The 18,054-nt window shown below is 39.0% G+C and overlaps 1 long non-coding RNA gene across 2 annotated transcripts; it reads right to left on the reverse strand.

Annotated features, from left to right (window-relative positions):
* Positions 1–527: 527 nt before the first annotated feature.
* Positions 528–8,829, reverse strand: LOC122866152. 2 transcript variants are annotated; one of them, XR_006375622.1, is made up of 5 exons: positions 8,729–8,829; positions 6,602–6,753; positions 5,338–5,442; positions 3,553–3,591; positions 528–3,344 (listed from the first exon to the last, which is right to left on the reverse strand). It is a non-coding gene; the product is annotated as an uncharacterized LOC122866152 (long non-coding RNA). The 2 variants fall into 2 exon arrangements; XR_006375623.1 differs by lacking the exon at positions 3,553–3,591.
* Positions 8,830–18,054: the final 9,225 nt, after the last annotated feature.

Here is an 18,054-nt window from a genome sequence, read left to right on the forward strand (position 1 = left end):
GTATGCCTACAGTGAGCTCACCTCAGATATAGTTACAAAAATACAGACAAATTTCCATTTTTCCAAGACAATAATCCATTATTTAGGTATTTAATGAGTAAATGTAATAGTTACACTCCAAATATTTTACCAACCTGTCCAAGAGCAGTAACGTGACATCTGTGTCTGCCCTCAGTCCCTTCTCTCAGCGCTCTTTCACAAGGAAAGGCTAAAGGTACACCAATGGTTATCCCTGTTTGTCCTCTCCGTCGATCGCTTTCTTTTTTTTGACAGTAATCCTTTCTCTGAACACTTTTTATCTGGGGCATCAGACACTTTTCTTGGACACTTCTCAGGTTTTACTCCTAGTTGCTGTAGCCTCCATCACTACAGTAGCTCTAGAGCCATGTAGAGAAAGCGTTGCATCAACTCCAGGCAATTTCAATTAAAGTTTATTGGTGCGACTGCATACAATACTACGTTGCCAAAGCATATTAACACAAATTATACAATCATAATAAACAAAATAAACAATAAATAATGCTCATTAATAAACATTCTATACAATGGACCTTTTCTTTTTACAGCACTGGTGATCACGGAGCTCTCTACATGGCTCTGGGTTGCTCCCCGCTCTGGCAAACTAAATCAAATAAATCACATTAATTTATACATAAAAGTCCTGTACTCTCACTTTGACTGAATATTGACAGTCCAACAGCAATTGTCTGACTATTTAATCTTGAGTTAACCCATATAGTTTAGCCAGTAGACCGTAAATTATGGATGTTTTCCACAGTTTTCTCACTCTGTTCAGTAGAGGATACCACATTCTGTGACATTACCATGCTATTCATGGACTTTCCTTTTAATCACTATTTCATTGGTGACAAACCATTGAATATTTATGAATAGCTGTACTGCAAAGAATAACTCACTGACAATAGAGTGTAGATTAGAGTCAGTCCCTCAACTGAGGGTGTGCAATGTGGATGTCAAAACACACAAAGGGATGAAAACACATGGCAAAACCAAACACACGAACAAACAAACAAATGTGCACACAGACACAAACACCACCACAAATGCTGTCATCTTCATACAAAGACACATTCTGCAGGCTGTTTGGTATTTCTGGTACAAACCTCTCAAGACATTAATGAGTAAAATGTTAGCTCATGTTGGGTGGATGGATTTTCACACTAGGCAAATTCTGCCAGAGAGGTTTCACACAGAGACATTGTTTTATAATTCACACATATCAAAGGAATACACACACAAATAAACACAGATTTAGGGAACACTTCACATCATTGGAAGTTGCGTACTGCAGGCATGGGGCTCTGTGTGTCTTCTATTCAGTATTCAGTGGCTGCCTATGGTTTGGATATAACTCATTTCTGAAAGCAAAAGCCTGACACCCCACTGTGTCTCCTATTGGCTTACTTTTGTTTTTGTTTTTCTGCTGCTCTAATATTGCTTTCCCTGGTTTGCTCACTTGAGAACAATCTGCCTGAATTTACTGCAGCTGTAATGTCATTTTCCCCAAGAAAGGTGACCTCCACTCCAGGTCTGGTGAATCTGTCATAGCTTCTCTGCCACCTCTATTCCTGCTGCTAATGACAACAATATTTCACTGTGTGTCTTCATGCTTGTTGATGGCTTTTTGCAACTAAAGGAATATTTCAAGCTAAAGTGTCTTAATGAGGGATATAAATAACTGGTTATTTGCTGTGGGTGTGTGCACACAACTAATACACCTCCAACTTCCTTAATTTTCAGTTAGCTTTTTAATACCAAAAGGATGATAATGTAGTAATAGATGTGAAAAGCATTCTGTGTACAGTATGTTCTTCTGATTAATGGGAAAATTGTTGAAGAATTATAGAATCAGTATTTAATATTTTGCCTTGTGATCATACTACTAAAAAATAAAAACATGAACATTTTATGTGACCCTCACATTGCAAATTAAATAGGCACAGGTATGTCGTTTTTGTATACTTCAAATGGAATGTGATATTTTGCATGTAAAAACGTGAATTTCACATGTGAAAATCCTATATAATGCAGTTTTTTATTAGACATGAAATGTCCACAATCCGCAAATGCCTTTTTGTGAATTCATCACATGTGAAATGCCATTTCACATTATTAAACCACGTGTCCCTATATTTAAATTCATCAAATGTGATAAATTCACATGTCCTCTACACAAGAACAATACAGTAGACAGTAGAAAAATGTAATGACTCTGTGCTTTTAAGACAGTTTTTGGAAGTTACTGTGTATCAAAATAAGACAAGATAAAAGCTCAAAATATATATTGCATTATAGATCAAACAGTATGGGGTCGTGACAAAGCTGGGGGATATAAGCTTCTGAAAAAGTGAGTGAAATGTGTTACATTTGGCAAACCAATTTGACATATTTACATCAGCTAAGTGAAAGTATGTATTTTTTTTTATTTTTATCTCAAAGCAACCCACATTATGGTGAGAGTAGACTGTACATTTTTAATGCCAGTCTCCTCAGCTAGATGAACACCCACTTATCTTGGTAGTCACAGCAGCAATTGCATCTTGCTCTGTCTGTTGCTAAATTAAACAGGGAGACAGAGATTGTGAATGTAAGCTTGAATAAGATGGAATGTGATTCTCAGGATGTGCGACTTGACTGACCTCTTTCTTATACTCTAGAACAAAGTTTTCAGTTTTCCACTGTGAGTTAAGCATAAGAGAATCTCTACATTTGGATCATGAAAAAGGCATGCATCAACTGTGCGAAACTGGGGTGAGGAAGACCCGTGGAGGGAACACCATGTGTGGTAAGAGGACACTCTGGTTGACTGTATTTTGAGAAAACATGGACTACTCAGTGCTTTTTACCACAGCTTGCAATTTCACACCACTGGTGAACCATATTCTCATTAGTGCCTTTTTTTCAAATGATACGCATAGATTTGTTATGCACACTACTATTAGATATAGTTTACGTCTTGAGGCCCTAGGTCCTAGGTCAGCATAAACATAGAGTATTCAGGATGAGAATACTGAATTGTAACTCCAACACGCTTTCGGACAACCAGTAATGTGCTGACTAAGGTACAGGACACCAATGGAAATACTCAGAACTTGGAGCCTATGGAGATTTATAATGACCCCTGGTTACTGTATATCTGATGTGATAAGGGCTGCAGGGCCATGCAATGTAAAACGGTCCACTCCATTAATATCACAGGAGCTGTAAAGCTGTCACTGCCACTCCATGCTCTTTCCACATAAAGCTGATTTGTGATGGCTCCAATCCGCCAGCCCTCAGTCTCCCTAATGATGGCGAGATCCATCACACTCATTTAATCAGAGCTGAAAGGAAAGCAAAGAAGATAGATGAGGCCATTGAGTGCCTCAATAGGTACTTTATAAAATCACCCTCATACCCAGTCCCACACTGCCCAAAATCTAGATGATAATATAATCAGTAATTTAGTGCAGTTGAAGTTGTTGTTTCTTTTTTTTTTAATCACCCACTTGAACTGTTGACGCTTACGAGAGCGTATTACAAACAACTTACACTCCTGAATTGATGGTTCCATTTGATAGAATGTCCATTCTTCCAAGAGCAGTTAAGGCCGTGGAAAAGAAAATAGACAAAAACAGAGACACAGGATGTGACTGATGAACCAACAAGTCCTACAAACTCGACAAAATAGGCTGTTTGTCACTGCCTTCCAAAATGACCCTTATGACCATTTCAACAATGATTCAAGTGAGTGTTTCTTGATCTGCCACCAATATGGTTAAGGTTTGGTCAATACTTCTTGGTTATGGTTAGAGAAAGAATGCAAACCATGGTTTCCAGTGTCAAAGTCAGATGCTACGTACCCCCAAATATCCACCTGACCTCTCCCAGCAGTATAATAATATCAAGCTACTTGTCTTTGAGACATGTCATTATTTGCACAGCCACAAGAGGTTGCCAAGAAAACTTAAAAAATATATTTTAAGTGGTTGAACAAAAGACCAACTGGAAGAGGACAGTTTTGATGCACAGAAAAAAACACAGACATATACAGACAATCAGAGAGAAATAGAGGGAAAGGAGGAGGAGGAGGAAGAAATCAAATAAAAAAGTCCCATCACTAGCAGTCAATCACTCACAGCTGATATATAATGCAAGTGTAGTGAGTACTGACTTCTTTTTGTGTGTACATCACCAAGAAGGTCTTTGTAATCAACATCCCCGTTCTTTCCCTACATCAAGTATGATAACTTAGCAGTATACTGTACAGCAAGTGTGAAAGGCACCTGAGTGCCAGAGTGGGTAGGCTGAGGTGGTGGGCTTGTGCCCCTGAAGGACCTGGGAGTTCACTGTGCAGTCAGCTGTACAGGATGAGAAAGTTAGTGGAGAGAGTGGGAGAAATGTAGAAGTGTATGGAAATAAGCCTGTAATTTTCCATCTGTAGGAAATTCTGTTCATGACTGGACATGAATAATCTGCCATGGGACCTGTCCTTGCACTCAGACACTTTGTGGTGAGATAGTAACAGGAGGAAGAATGGAAATAAAAATAAAGTTGGCCCCCCAAAAAACAACTGATAAGAGACAGGTGGATAAAATAAAATCCAAAATTAAAGTGAACATGGCACAAGGTTATTTGGCTCTTTCAGTACTTTTACTGTTACAAACTAATACATAAAAGTATTTGCTGTTTCTTTCCTCTCTCTTTTGTGCTCATGGCCATTTCAGAGGCTTTACTGTAATTGGCCTTTGCCTGTTCATGAGTGCAGCCAATTCCACACCGTCAATGGCGACGGCTGTGCTGTGTATGGACATTACGTCTGCAATTCAGCAGAAAGTTGACAATGTTATTCTTTTAGCCTAAAGCTATTGAACCATATCTGTCAGTGCACAGCAAGCCACTAAACCATCTGTAGATGTGTGTGTGTGTGTGTGTGTGTGTGTGTGTGTGTGTGTGTGTATACTTGGGTGTGGTGGGTTGATATATTGGGAAAACAAATGGGTGGACAGAGGTGGGGGTGGACAGTGGGAAAAGACAGAGGGGTATAGGGGTGTTGGAAGAGTGCAAGCAGCCAAACAAATAGCTGACTCTGTATTCCTCCAGGCAAAATGAGGTTACTTCTCTGGTGAAGCTGCCCAATAAACTCTGCAATGAGGTTAAGGTCATACCTAGACAGGACTCACAACTTATCACTTTATGTATGTGTAACTGCTTGTGTATGCGAGCATGCATTAGTCAGTGTGTGAGCCTGATGTAAAGAAAAAAAGGGAGAAAGAGTGAAACAGCAGAATATGAAAGAGGAAAAAAGAGGAGACACACACAGAGTGAGATGCCTACCTTCACTGTTTGAGAGAGCTTAGCCCAGTGGGACAGCCCATGCCACCATATTAGATTTTCTGCCTTATTGCCTCAGCCAAACTCTCTCGCCTCAGGTCAGGTTTACTGTATAAGGGGACATGCATTACTCCAATCTCCTTGAAACCTCCCATATATGTTGATCCAAGGCCAAGGCTTTAATATCAGTTAATTCAATTCAAACAAAGTTAACAGCAAACATGTCAATATTGAAAATATTAACTTCAATAATACATGTGGGTATATCCTATTTCAACAGGCACAGGTCCTAAGACACCAGGAGGATTCATCTTAATGGGGAGCAGCGTCAGCAGCCGCATCAGTACTCATTTATTTAATAAATGATGAGGGGTGTGTTGTTTGAGAAGCTTCCTTCACCCTTTTTTATTCAGTCATGGGGTGGATGAATGCTATGCAAATGACGAGGGAGGGAAGCTGTAATCTGCAACTGAGACTGATGAGATCTCAGTGGTTTCAAAAAAAAGGAGCAAGCAGTAAAAGAATCAATATGAACACAGAGCAAGAGCAACATTTTCTTTCAAAAATCACTTTATCTCCATCTTTCCTTTGCCACTTCTCTATCTGCCTAACACTGAATGACTAAATGAATAAATGAAATGTCATTTATCTGCAGACACACATGCTTACAAATATAATTATGACATACCCAAACACTGCAACACCAACACTGATAGCCCTCATGCCTTTACTATAGTTTAGTATTGTAGATAAAAATGACAAATTGAGCTCCAGATGTGAAAAATATATCTCATAGTGCTGCATCTAAATTTTTCAAGAAAACATCCTGTCATGGACACGCCAGGCTCCACAACCCCACATACACAACGCACCCCCTCACCAGAATACTAATCAGAAACACCTGTCACTAATGACACACCTGAGATTCATCTGCACTTCATCACCCCAGTATATAACCACCTCAGTAGGTGTCCGCTCTCATTCGCAACTGGGACAGAGCTCTGTATCCTGCCAACACTATGTCTCAGACGCCTACCTCGCAACTACAAGTGTCTTCCCTTCTCCTGCGCTCCCGATTCCTGTCCACTGTGTCTCCTGTGTGTGTGTGTCTACTACACACACACACACAAAGGTCGGTATCAGTTCCATCCATGTTTACATTGTGTGAAATAAAACTACCTGTGTCTCATCTTGGTGTCTCTGGCCTACTCTGTCCGTACTACATCCCTTCACAGAAACTAAATAAATTTAATAGGATAAAACATACTCATCATCTCAAACTTCTTATGGAGATAACCTTCAACACCACAGTCGCAGTCATTCAGCAAACATGCTTCAGAGGAAACGATACGGATGAACTCCTGACATTCAGCAGCATGCTACAGATGAAGAGAGGGCTCTGTAGGTGACTGTTGATGCCTGGAAACAAATGAGAAAGTTATGAACACATACCATATAACTCATCCATCATATGTATCTGTGACATGGCTCAGCATGGGCTAGAGTATTTAATCTTCCTCATGCAAATTCAAATACTGGGCTGTACAGACTCTTTTTTTTTTTTTTTTTTTTTTCCATATCACATGTGAGTTGATCCATGAATGAAGGTTTGCAGCAGCCTCCTCCACATTACTGGGACCAACACAACTTGTCAGATTCACTGCTGTATGCCATTCTCAAAAGAGGAAACATCTACATTGTGTTTGTTCTGTTTGCTCCATATGCTGACTATGTACCTGAATGCACTCAAAAGAAGAGTCTAGGAATGTACCCTAGGAAGGGTGTACATAAAAATCCATTACTGTTCTGTCATTTGCATTTTCTTTAAACAGAGAACGACAACAAGCTATTTTAACAGCAGCATAGACAGTAAAGAACTGGCTGAACTCTGCATGGCATGATATGCAGAGAAGCTGAAGGGACAAAGGAGGAGTATGAAAGAGCAGAAGACGTTTCTGTGGCAAATTAAATAGAGATAAGTGCTCTCTCAAAACAGAGCAAAGAAAAGAGGTATTCGCCAGAAACTGTGAAGTCATTCCTAGGTCATACAGAGAGAAGAAAAACAAGATGAGAATGCTGTTGAAGCTGTATCAGCTCTATTAATATCAGCCCAGGGACCAGTAACAAGCTTTTCCTCATAAATGAACAAATGGCGATGTCACTAAAATCTGAATTCATGGATGGCATTTCCTCAAGAATGGCAGAATTAATGACTTGAGATTCATTTTTAATGGGAAAATAATAAATTATGTAATTTAATTCTCTCTGCTACATTTAAAGTCCACTGGCCTTAATCTTGATGCAGTACAGAGAATTGTCCAAGCTCTGTGACAGCAGTCAAGTCCCATAAGTCTCATGGTAGTTATGATGTAAGAACGATGTAACAAAGGCAATATGATCTTTTAACATTCAGGGATTGTTTAATTGACCCTTGTCTCTTAATTTACCCTTAGGGCGGCTGTAGCTTAGTGGTAGAGCGGGTTGTCCACCAATCGGAAGGTTGGCGGCCTTCGGTGTGTGAATGTGTGTGAATGACTAGTTAGTTTCTTTGGATTGAAGAGCAGTTAGCATCTGCCATCAGTGTGTGAATGGGGTGAATGTGATATGTAATGTGTGAAGCACTTTGAGTGGTCGGAAAACTAGAAAGGCGCTACACAAGTACAGTCCATTTTCCATACTGCAGTGTTGGTAACTGCATTCCTCAGTTGAGTATTTAGAGAAGGAATATAATTTGGAAAGCAGGACAGAACATCCAGTGCCACATTTTTATATACAGATTTATCTCACACAAGTACCACACCAAGCCTTACAGCAACCTTCCAAAAATTTAAGAATTAGCTGCATCTTAAGTTACACACTAAACATTTAATGTTTACTTGTTAAAGTCCAACTGAAATTAAATAGCATTTTTGTCTGCTCTGTAAATCACTTGTCCTGTGTTCTCCTTTGTGAAAAAATCTGAACCAAAAAGGGAGAAATTTTTATTTTATACTTTTTGGTTTTATGATGGCACCCACTAGTTTTGTGTAATACCATTCAGGTATCCATCTACGTAAATGGAGACCTTATTTCGATACAGTCAAACCTTCCATAAAGCAGAAATGTCAGCCTTCTGTCATAGGCAGAGCAGATGGTCACACTGAGCCAGACAGAAGCCTGCTACACAACATAGAAACCACAGGCTTTGAACAACAACCCATATTAGCTTTCCTGCTAAAGTCTCCTTCTTATCTAACTTACAAACATGGACACACGTCTTGTCCTGCACCTTAGCTTGTCGAACGAGCGACCAAACAAACACTGACTAGGGAAAAATGCACTGCTAACGTCAGTTTGCAAGCTAATAGCTAATTAGTTGCTCAGCTGCAGCACATTAAGCAGCATGTAAACATACCTGCAAATATCACTTGGGTCCAGTGTGGTCCTTACTCTTCAATGCCACTACCAACACGCTGTCTGCTCATGACATGTAGGCTGCAATGTAGATGTCTCTTGTTCCCTTTGGTATAACACAGACACTCTGGCCTGCCAGCTGCTGTCAATCAAACACAGACACCAACACAGCTCTGCAACCGACTGAGGAGCATTTCTGTTATTTCCGCAAAGACCTTTTTTCGTCATTTTAATAATAAAAAACTATTAACAAAACATTTTAAAAACACTGACATTATTTTGGACCACAAAAAGGAATGACTAAATGTGAAAAAAAACTATTAATGAATTAAAGGCAAAATATCTATAATATATCATGAGTTTCTGAATTCACTATTGAGCAAATATAATGCTCATGAATTATGTAAAGAAATAACACTGGAACCCATTCTCATATAAAGAGTTATATGACTACAATATGTGAAAATTCCCTGGTAAAAAGCAATGACTAGATATATTTGTTAAGGGTTAGAATAGTGGCCATTTTTACCAGCAGCAAAATGTTCGTCGTGCAACAATTTGAATCTGCATTTATTAATTTTATTACATTTTTCAGTCATCCAGAGGATGGCACCATCACAACTGCTCTCTGGCCAGCATTCAGACCTACACCTACAACACATCTAATAATTTTAATTAGATAATGAATTCAATGAAAGGACCCTCCACATTGGATGCTAATGTGAGCCTCCTCTCTTCTCTGAACAACATTATGAAAATTGCAATGATGACAGAGCTCGATCGCATTCATGCATGGACGGGAAGGTGCAAAATATAATCTCACATCCTTCATGTGCAAGTGGTCATTCTTCCTTATGAAGTTCAAGAGCTGTCTTTATGAATCTGGGTTAATCCATATTACCAGTTTAATGGTTAAAATGAAAATCAATAACACATCAAGTATGTCTTCAACTCATGGAGGGCTGGTAATGTTATCTAGTATTTTTTGCCCCCAAGCTAAAGAGGACAATAACAATACTGTATATTATCATCAAAAAGCTCACATGGAGTCAACACAAGAAGCAGTAATGGTTACATTTTCTCTGAACTCTGCAGGGTCAGTAGCAACAAAGGAGTCAGCATAACTCAATTTCATGGACTAAATGCTGTGGCAGGCTGGAAAAGCATTTTCTACAATAAAATGTTCAAAGAATGGTTAAAGATCATGCATGAAAGATTTGTACCTTGAAAAAAAAATGTGTATACTCTCAAAACTGTGTTGTAGTTTAATTTCTAAAAACTCTTTGTCTTTAAGTTTTTGTCATTTATAAAAAGTGTGTAATACTGCATAAAAGAGATATATGAGTGTCACCAGCCTCTTGTTTAGATTCTGCTGACTCCGGAATTATGCAACATTTACAGGGTATAGACTCAAGTGAAAAATGGGTCCACTGTGAGTTAAAATGAGAAGTCCAATAAATGCCTCTGGGCTCAAGAAAACTGGCCAGTGAAAGGGGCAGTTTTAATCTCTTTCGAGCATCAATTAGTAAGTAGCTAGCTAAAATATTAATTACTATAGACAATAACTTCTTTTTTTGTATGTGAGACCTAAAGTAAAGATGGATTGCTTGACCTGATGGCACCACCTTAAGGTTTTGTGCAGAAAATCTGCACTCTGGGTAATGATATTCATTTAAAGAGCTGAAAGAGTAAAGATAAGAACTGAAATTACTACACTTTCTGCAGTGGGATTTCATGCTATGTATTTTGTTAATTTGGTGTGTTTTGTTTTGTTGTCATGAATGTGGAAATAATGCACAATTTTACAATAAAAAAAGACTGTGATGTGTTGTGTAAAGCCCATGGTGATGACAGTTGCATAATTTGATGCAATCCAATACAACCTTTATGAAGCATACAGCTTTAATCTTTGTATGTTCATTCAGAACTATGGTCTTTTTTGACCCAACATGTGGGTGGTGTTAAAATTGTATTATATTGTCCTCTTTTCCAAATGAACACTAAACAAGTACCTGGGAGTACACATGGACAATAAACCGGACTGGGCTAAGAACACTCAAGCTCTTTACAGGAAGAGCCAGAGCCACCTCTATGATGTTTTATGAGTTTGTGGTGGCCATTGCTATCCTGTATGCTGTTGCATGCTGGGGCAGCAGATTGAGAGTAGCGGACACTAACAGGCTCAACAAACTGATCCGTGAGGCCAGTGACATTGTGGGGGTGAAGCTGGACTCTCTGTCAGTGGTGTCAGAGAGGAGGATGCTGGCCAAACTACATGCCATCTTGGACAGTGTCTCCCACCCACTCCATGACGTGTTGCTCAAACAAAGGAGTACCTTCAGCGAAAGACTCGTCCCCTCAAAGTGCACCACAGAGCGCCACAGGAAGTCATTCCTGCCTGTGGCCATCAAACTCTTTAACTCCTCCCTCTAAGTGTCAGTCCATATGACCCTAAATCACTTAACTGGACATTGGATAATTAACATCACTGTAATACTTGAAAAAATTGTGCAATATTCTCCTGTACAATATACTCCGTTTTCAGTTTAATTTATTGATATTTATTCATACTTCTATTACTGCAGTGCAATATCCACCATCTCATAATCATCTAATAAGCTACACTTAACTTGACAGTACTCATTATTGCACTATTACTTATTACTTATTTTATTACATTGTATTATACAATACATACTTATCAACCTCTAAATCCACTTTGGTACTTTACACTTATTTTTAGCTTTTATACTTTATATCTACTTGTACTTAATTTATCTTAACTGTATTTTAGTGTATTATATTTTGTTTTGCTTATTACTTCTGTTCCTTCTATTCTCAAGTGTGCACTGACGTGATAGTGAGCAGCTGTAATGAAAGAGTTTCCCCTTGGGGATCAATAAAGTATTTCTGATTCTGATTCTCTGAAACTTACTAAATGCCCCACAGTTACATGTTACATGCAGGATGTATAAAGTGGTATCAATTTCCTGTTCAATTCCTACATGCGCCTCACTCAGACAGGGATACTGAAGCCATCAGTATTACTGGTGGTGAAACGAAATGAAAGGCACTGTACGGGTCTGTAAATTAATCTACCTTGTGATTGGGAGAAATGCATGCCTGGGCAATAGGATCTTATGTTGTCTAAGATAAAAATCAAATTGTCCCTATACACACTAAAACCTTTGCCTTCTTGGCATTTTCATTTTCTTCACAGGCATGTTTAAACACAAAGTTGACCATGTTATATGTGTATAGTCAGGTGGAACTTGAAAAGTCAGACCTTGCTTGCTGCTATGTTCACAAGGGAAGATCACTATGCGTGACTTTTGATATGACAGAACCTTGATGGCACAAAGATGCACAGATTTAGCCTTAAACCACAAGATTTTGTTTCCAGCTCAGGGAACTTGATGTTCACTTGTTTGCCTTTATGAACGTCTCTCACAAATCTTCTGGTGAAAGATGGCAAAAAATCAGGAAATATACAACACCCTGGACACTGACATCTGCTATGTTAACGAGGGATTTCAAACACTATGCAAGAAAAAGTCTTGATACTGAGAATCCACTGACAGATGCAAATGCTTTCACCATGGCTGTGAGGACTTTGATCAATGAGTCAACCAACAAGAGGTAATTAAACCGTTGAATCCAATTCCTACTCATCTGTTTTGAATGTTTGTTACGTTCAGTTACCAGCTCATCAGCAGAGTAATGTTTTTTAAAATTTGAATAGGATTAAAGCAACAATATGGCAAGGTCACAGTGCATTTTGCTGCATATTGGAGGCTTCATATTCAAAAAGGCTATGGCCGATTTGATCCTTTTGCAGCTCTTTTAACACGCATACATGCACACAGACATACGCACAGACATACACACACAGCACTGACAGCACAAAGAGCAGCTTTAGTTCTGAGTGGAGTAAATGCTCTGTAATTACCTCCGGCAAGCAGGTTGTTTTTGGTCCCATTAGTCTGTTTGTCTGTTAGCAGGATATTTCAAAAACTACTTAACAGATCTGAATGGAATTTTATGGAATACTTTACAAAAAAGTTACATAATATTGAAAACAATAAATAGGTAGTTATATAATTTTGAAAATGATGCAGAAAAAAATGATGCTGCAGAATCACTCAGTTGTCATTTAGCCTATTAGCCTACTTAACTTGTATTATACAACAACTGCAGGAGAGTAGCAGTAATACATAATAGAGTCTTGTGACAAAATGTCTAAGATGTTGTGTTCCCTCGCTTGTGGCTTTTTTTTCAGAAGGTAGCATATACTTTTTTTTTGCCCCTTTTTTTGTTTCTGGCTTCCAGCATTAGCTAGTGTAGCTAACAAGCCTTTATTTTCCCAGGATTGTGCCTGGTGGGTGGAGAAGAGTCCAGCTGCAGTCCTCCCTCCTGAGGCCACTAGTTCTGTGCGCCAATGGGGTTTGAGCATGCATAGTAGGGTTGTGTGAAGTAGGCTACATAAACTTTCACTATTTCACCTTAGCAGTCCACCAAAATCTGTTTCTGAATTTGGGGCGAGAAATAAGCAATCCAGTTGCTGAATCTTCACTCATATTAGATCTACAAGGCCTAATTTAAAAGTTTGTTCTGACTTTCGTTAGACAAGGGCACTATTGTACCTCCGGTTTCCACTGCTTTTCTAGCCTGTTAGCTTACTACTATCATTTCCCATAGATATTAGCAAGTTAGCTAACATTAGCTTGCAGTTTACTGCATACAGCCTGTGGTAGCTCATTAGCTGCCAGTGTCTAGCTTTCCAACAAAACTTGCGACATGTGAAAATGAGCAGTGGTGAAAGTGGTGGTGAAACTATATTCTGTTATGATAAAAAGTTGTCTACTTCCACTTTAAAATGTTGATTAAAAACACTGCTGTCTGTTGATACTGAAAACTTCTAAATATTGAGAAACAAGGAATCTTTGTTTCTTTGTGTCGAACCTTCCTCTTCTGCCTATGAGAAAGATGATTAGTCGGATTAAAAAGTGACTGACATGATATTGACAGTTACCCCTTCCATTCAAAGTCTCCGCGCTGCAGAGATACCCTACTCACTGAAGTACACACACACACACACACACACACACACACACACACACACACACAGGGGAAAGTAGAGACAAGACGGGTCAAATAATTTCACATGGTGTGTGAAAAGTAGACAGCGGAAACAGAGCTTTTAATCAAGAATGTACAGACTCTTACATGTTCAATTTTCCCACAGGCAGTTAAAAACCAGTAGCCTATGTCCCATATGTTCCGAGACTGTGGCGATTATTGAAAGTGGCAATGTGAAGCGCCATTATGAGACAAAGCACAGAGCATCTTTTGAGCAGGTTAACGAGGGGGACAGATTTTGGTAATTTTGCTAACAAGGGGGATGGCATCCCCCCTCGTCTCCTCTAAAATCGCCTACTGCGTATGAAAAGCAATCCTGCAAATTTTGATTGAATTTCACATGTAAATGCTGCTTCATCTGCTGGATTTAGGTATTTTCCAAAATTTGCATGATTATTTATCATTATGGCTATTTTGATGCAGGTCCAGATCCAAATATTTGATAATATTAATTTTCACAGATTCCAGATTTCACAGGATTGTACAGCCTCAGTAGAGGAATGTGCTCTTTTTTTTTGGCTGTTTAATAATTGTTCTACTTTTTTCCATTGTAATGGAAGCTGTGGCAATATTAATTTCTGACATTTTAACCATTACAAAAATCCATCCATTCATCTACCTATCCCCTTATCAGGGTCTTGGCTCCAGTGGCAGCAAACTAATAAGAGCAGCTCAGGCATCCTTTTCCAAAGCCATGTTCTCCAAGCTCCTTCTAGGGGTCCTGAGGCATTGCCAGACCAGTTGGTATATTTACTATCTCCTGAGTCTTCTGGGCTTCCTCCCAGTCAGACATGCCCAGAATACCTCCATAGGGAGGCTTCAGGGAGGCATCCTAATCAGATGGCCCCACCACCTCAGTAGGCTCCATTCAACGTAAAGGAGCAACTGTTGCAAGAATAGGTTAGGAGCTTAGCTAGGTTATCTGAGAATCTGAGCTCCACAGTCTATCACTGTGAAGATACAGTATGTCTTCTGGTATGTGCCAGTGGATTGGATAACATCAACCAGTGAGTCATTTGGGTCAACAGTACTGCAGGGCTTAGTCCCCTACCTGTATGAAAATGTCAGTAATGCCCAGGCCCATACTGTATATGCCGCTGAAAGCAAAGAGAAAATGAAGGCTCCAAATGTGTGCAATCAGCTTCCCACTTCCACGTCCCAGCAGGACTCATATAGCTCTTTTCCCCCATGAATGCCTTATTTGATATTTTGGCTCATATGTTTGTACTGTCTTTTCTTTCCTCAATGGTATTATTTCATTTACAGTTTTTTTGTTTGTAATTTTCTTTTGTTTGTCTGTTTATGTTATTATTCTCTTTGTCTGTTTTACTGAATGACTTATTTTATCACAACAAAAAACTACTTATTTCTCCCTCTAGTAAATCACTATTACAGTCTGTTCTAAGTCAGTTTTGATACATTTTGATTTTAAGAACAATTCTTCATTAGTTTTGGCTATCACCTACTAATCTGGGGCTGGCCAGTTTAAGCTAGGAAATGTCATGTCCATTATATACAGCTCATTAGCCACTGTGACTAGGCTTTACTTGCACAGCAGTGCTTTCATATGAATGCTAACTTCAGCATGTTAATATGCTTGCAATGACAATCCTCAAAATGCTGATGTTTAGCAGGTAATGTTTACCATGATCACCATCTTAGTATAGCGCATTAGCTTGCTAACATTTGCTAATTAGGACCAAACACAAAATACAGCTGAGGGTGATGGGAATGTCATTACGTTGCAGCCATTGCAGCTCGTTTCACGGCTGCTGGCTGAGGCGATCTACTGGACCAATTCCAAAACTTTTTGTACCTATTAATCATTTAGACCCCAAAATATGTAAAAATAGGGCCCAGGTTAAAAAATACATATATACATGAAGAATGTAATGATTTAGGCTTTCTGCATGATGCTTCTTTAATGAACTAATCCATATTTTTGTCATATTTTATCATATTAAGTTTAAGGATTTAGATTACAAATGGAAAACTAACTATAGGCCTTTTTACAATTATTACAGATGTAAATTACTGTTCTTTAGCATCAGAATAAATTAAAGCAAAATAAGTCCACTCCACACTGACACAGCCTAATAAAGCATTGTGTGTGTTTTGTAGTTGTTTGTGTCATGGAACAGCTTTCATTTCAAGTATGTCAATCCCCACAGACAGAGAGATACGTAGGTTTGGCAATACAGGACTAGTTCATCTCTTGTATCCCAAAGTGTAAGCGAGAACCCTTTGTGTAATTTCAATTGAAGCCTGTTAGCCTAAACCTCACTTTACTCCTGCCAACATTCTTCCATCAGTGGCTCTCATGGGGTCTGCTTAGTTATTAGCAACTGCTCCATATTTGTGAGGTGTCACCAGTAATAAGCAGGTTCCAGGTTACCTCTGCCTGTGTCTGTCAGGCAGAACAGTGGATCCACAGCTCCCATAAGGCCCGACTGGGACCTTGCCTGCCAGCACCATCAATTGCACTAACATACAATAACATCACATGCCACAGGGAGATGGGACTCCTGGGTAGGAACTTAGAGACATGACTACCTGGCCTGTGATATTTTCTCATATGCTGTACCTCCCTAACAGAAGAGCTTGAACACAGGCACATATACTGAAGGATGGATGGAAACATATAGGGATAAGTGTTTAATATACAAATGTATTAAAACATCAAGGAAAATGATAACCCTTCTTAAAATTAATTATATTTAAAGTAACATGTTAATCGCTAGAATTTTCTTTCATTACTGACATGATTTCTGACAGTGATTGTTTTTTCGTTTATTAATAATGTAATTTTCTTTGTATTTGATAATATATTCAAATCCACATTTTTAGTATACTACTGATGGGTACTGAAATCAAAAGAAGTTTTATAGCAGCCCACTTCTGCTCTTCACTTGGCTATCACTACACCAAATCACTTCTCACATGCGTCAAGTTGAACTCTGCTTAACTTTCTCCTGTTTCCACAAATGCTCAGATCTCTCCTCCTGTATTGCTCTGCTCTCCTGTGTCGCTCTTCATGTCTGAGCGCTCATTTGAAATGAATGACTACTGCTCAGTTTGTCTCTCGATGTCACTGCTAGTGTGAGTGTTCGGTTATGGGGGTTGTCACTGCTGCTGCCAATGCTGGACCTTCGAAAAGGTTCCCAACTGTGGCCGATGTTTGTTGGAAAAAGTGTCAGAGACAGGCTGTCTCAGACTCTGTTGTTCAGAAGGTTCAATTGGATGCTCAGCGACTGGGTCAAGACTACTGGCTCTTTCAGCTATGAATATTGAATGAACACAGGTGGAATGCATTCTTTGCAGAAGACACTCTCTCACAGAGAAACAGGCCCGATGGAGAGTGCAGAGTTGTTTTATAATTTGGTCTTTCATGGTGGCTAATACTAAAGTGACTTATTGTTAGTGGTGGAAAGTAACTAAGTAGATTTACTCAAGTACAATTTTGAGGTACTTTTATTTAAGTTGTGTGTGTCCATTTTATGCTACTTTGTACTTTGCACTACTCCACTAACAGGCAGGACATTCTCTGTCTTTTGACAGCTTCAAAACTGGCAATTTTAACATTTGTTGTGGGGTCCCACAAGGCTCAGTTCTAGGCCCATTACTGTTTAATCTCCACTTGGCTCCATCATACAAACGCACAACGTATCTTACCATTTATATGCTGATGATGCACAATTATATATTTCACTTTCACATGGTAACCTCAACCCCATAAATGACCTTGTCAACTGTATTAGTGACATTAGACACTGGATGACCAAAAACTTTCTGCAGTTAAACAAAGCCAAGACTGAGATCCTTGTGGTAGGCGCTAGAGGTCAGAGACAGGAGATCCACTCCAAACTGATCTCGCTGTCTCTGAAACCCAGTGAGAAGGTTAGAAATCTAGGTGTTATCTTGGATTCAGAACTAAACTTCACAAGCCACATTTCAAGTATAACTTGAACAGCATTTTACCACCTAAAAATCTTTTCAGATCCATCTTGTCTCAGTCAGACGCTGACAAACTGGTTAATGCATTTATCTCCTCCAGGCTAGACTACTGTAATGCCCTTCTTGCTTGACTCCCCATAAAGACTGTGATTTATTCTTTTAATGTCTTTTTCAATATGTATTCATGTCTTATTTTATTTTGTTGACATTTGTTGTATGTGAAACACATTCAGC

This window comes from Siniperca chuatsi, linkage group LG18, assembly GCF_020085105.1.
Source record: "Siniperca chuatsi isolate FFG_IHB_CAS linkage group LG18, ASM2008510v1, whole genome shotgun sequence".
Classification (NCBI taxonomy): domain Eukaryota; kingdom Metazoa; phylum Chordata; class Actinopteri; order Centrarchiformes; family Sinipercidae; genus Siniperca; species Siniperca chuatsi.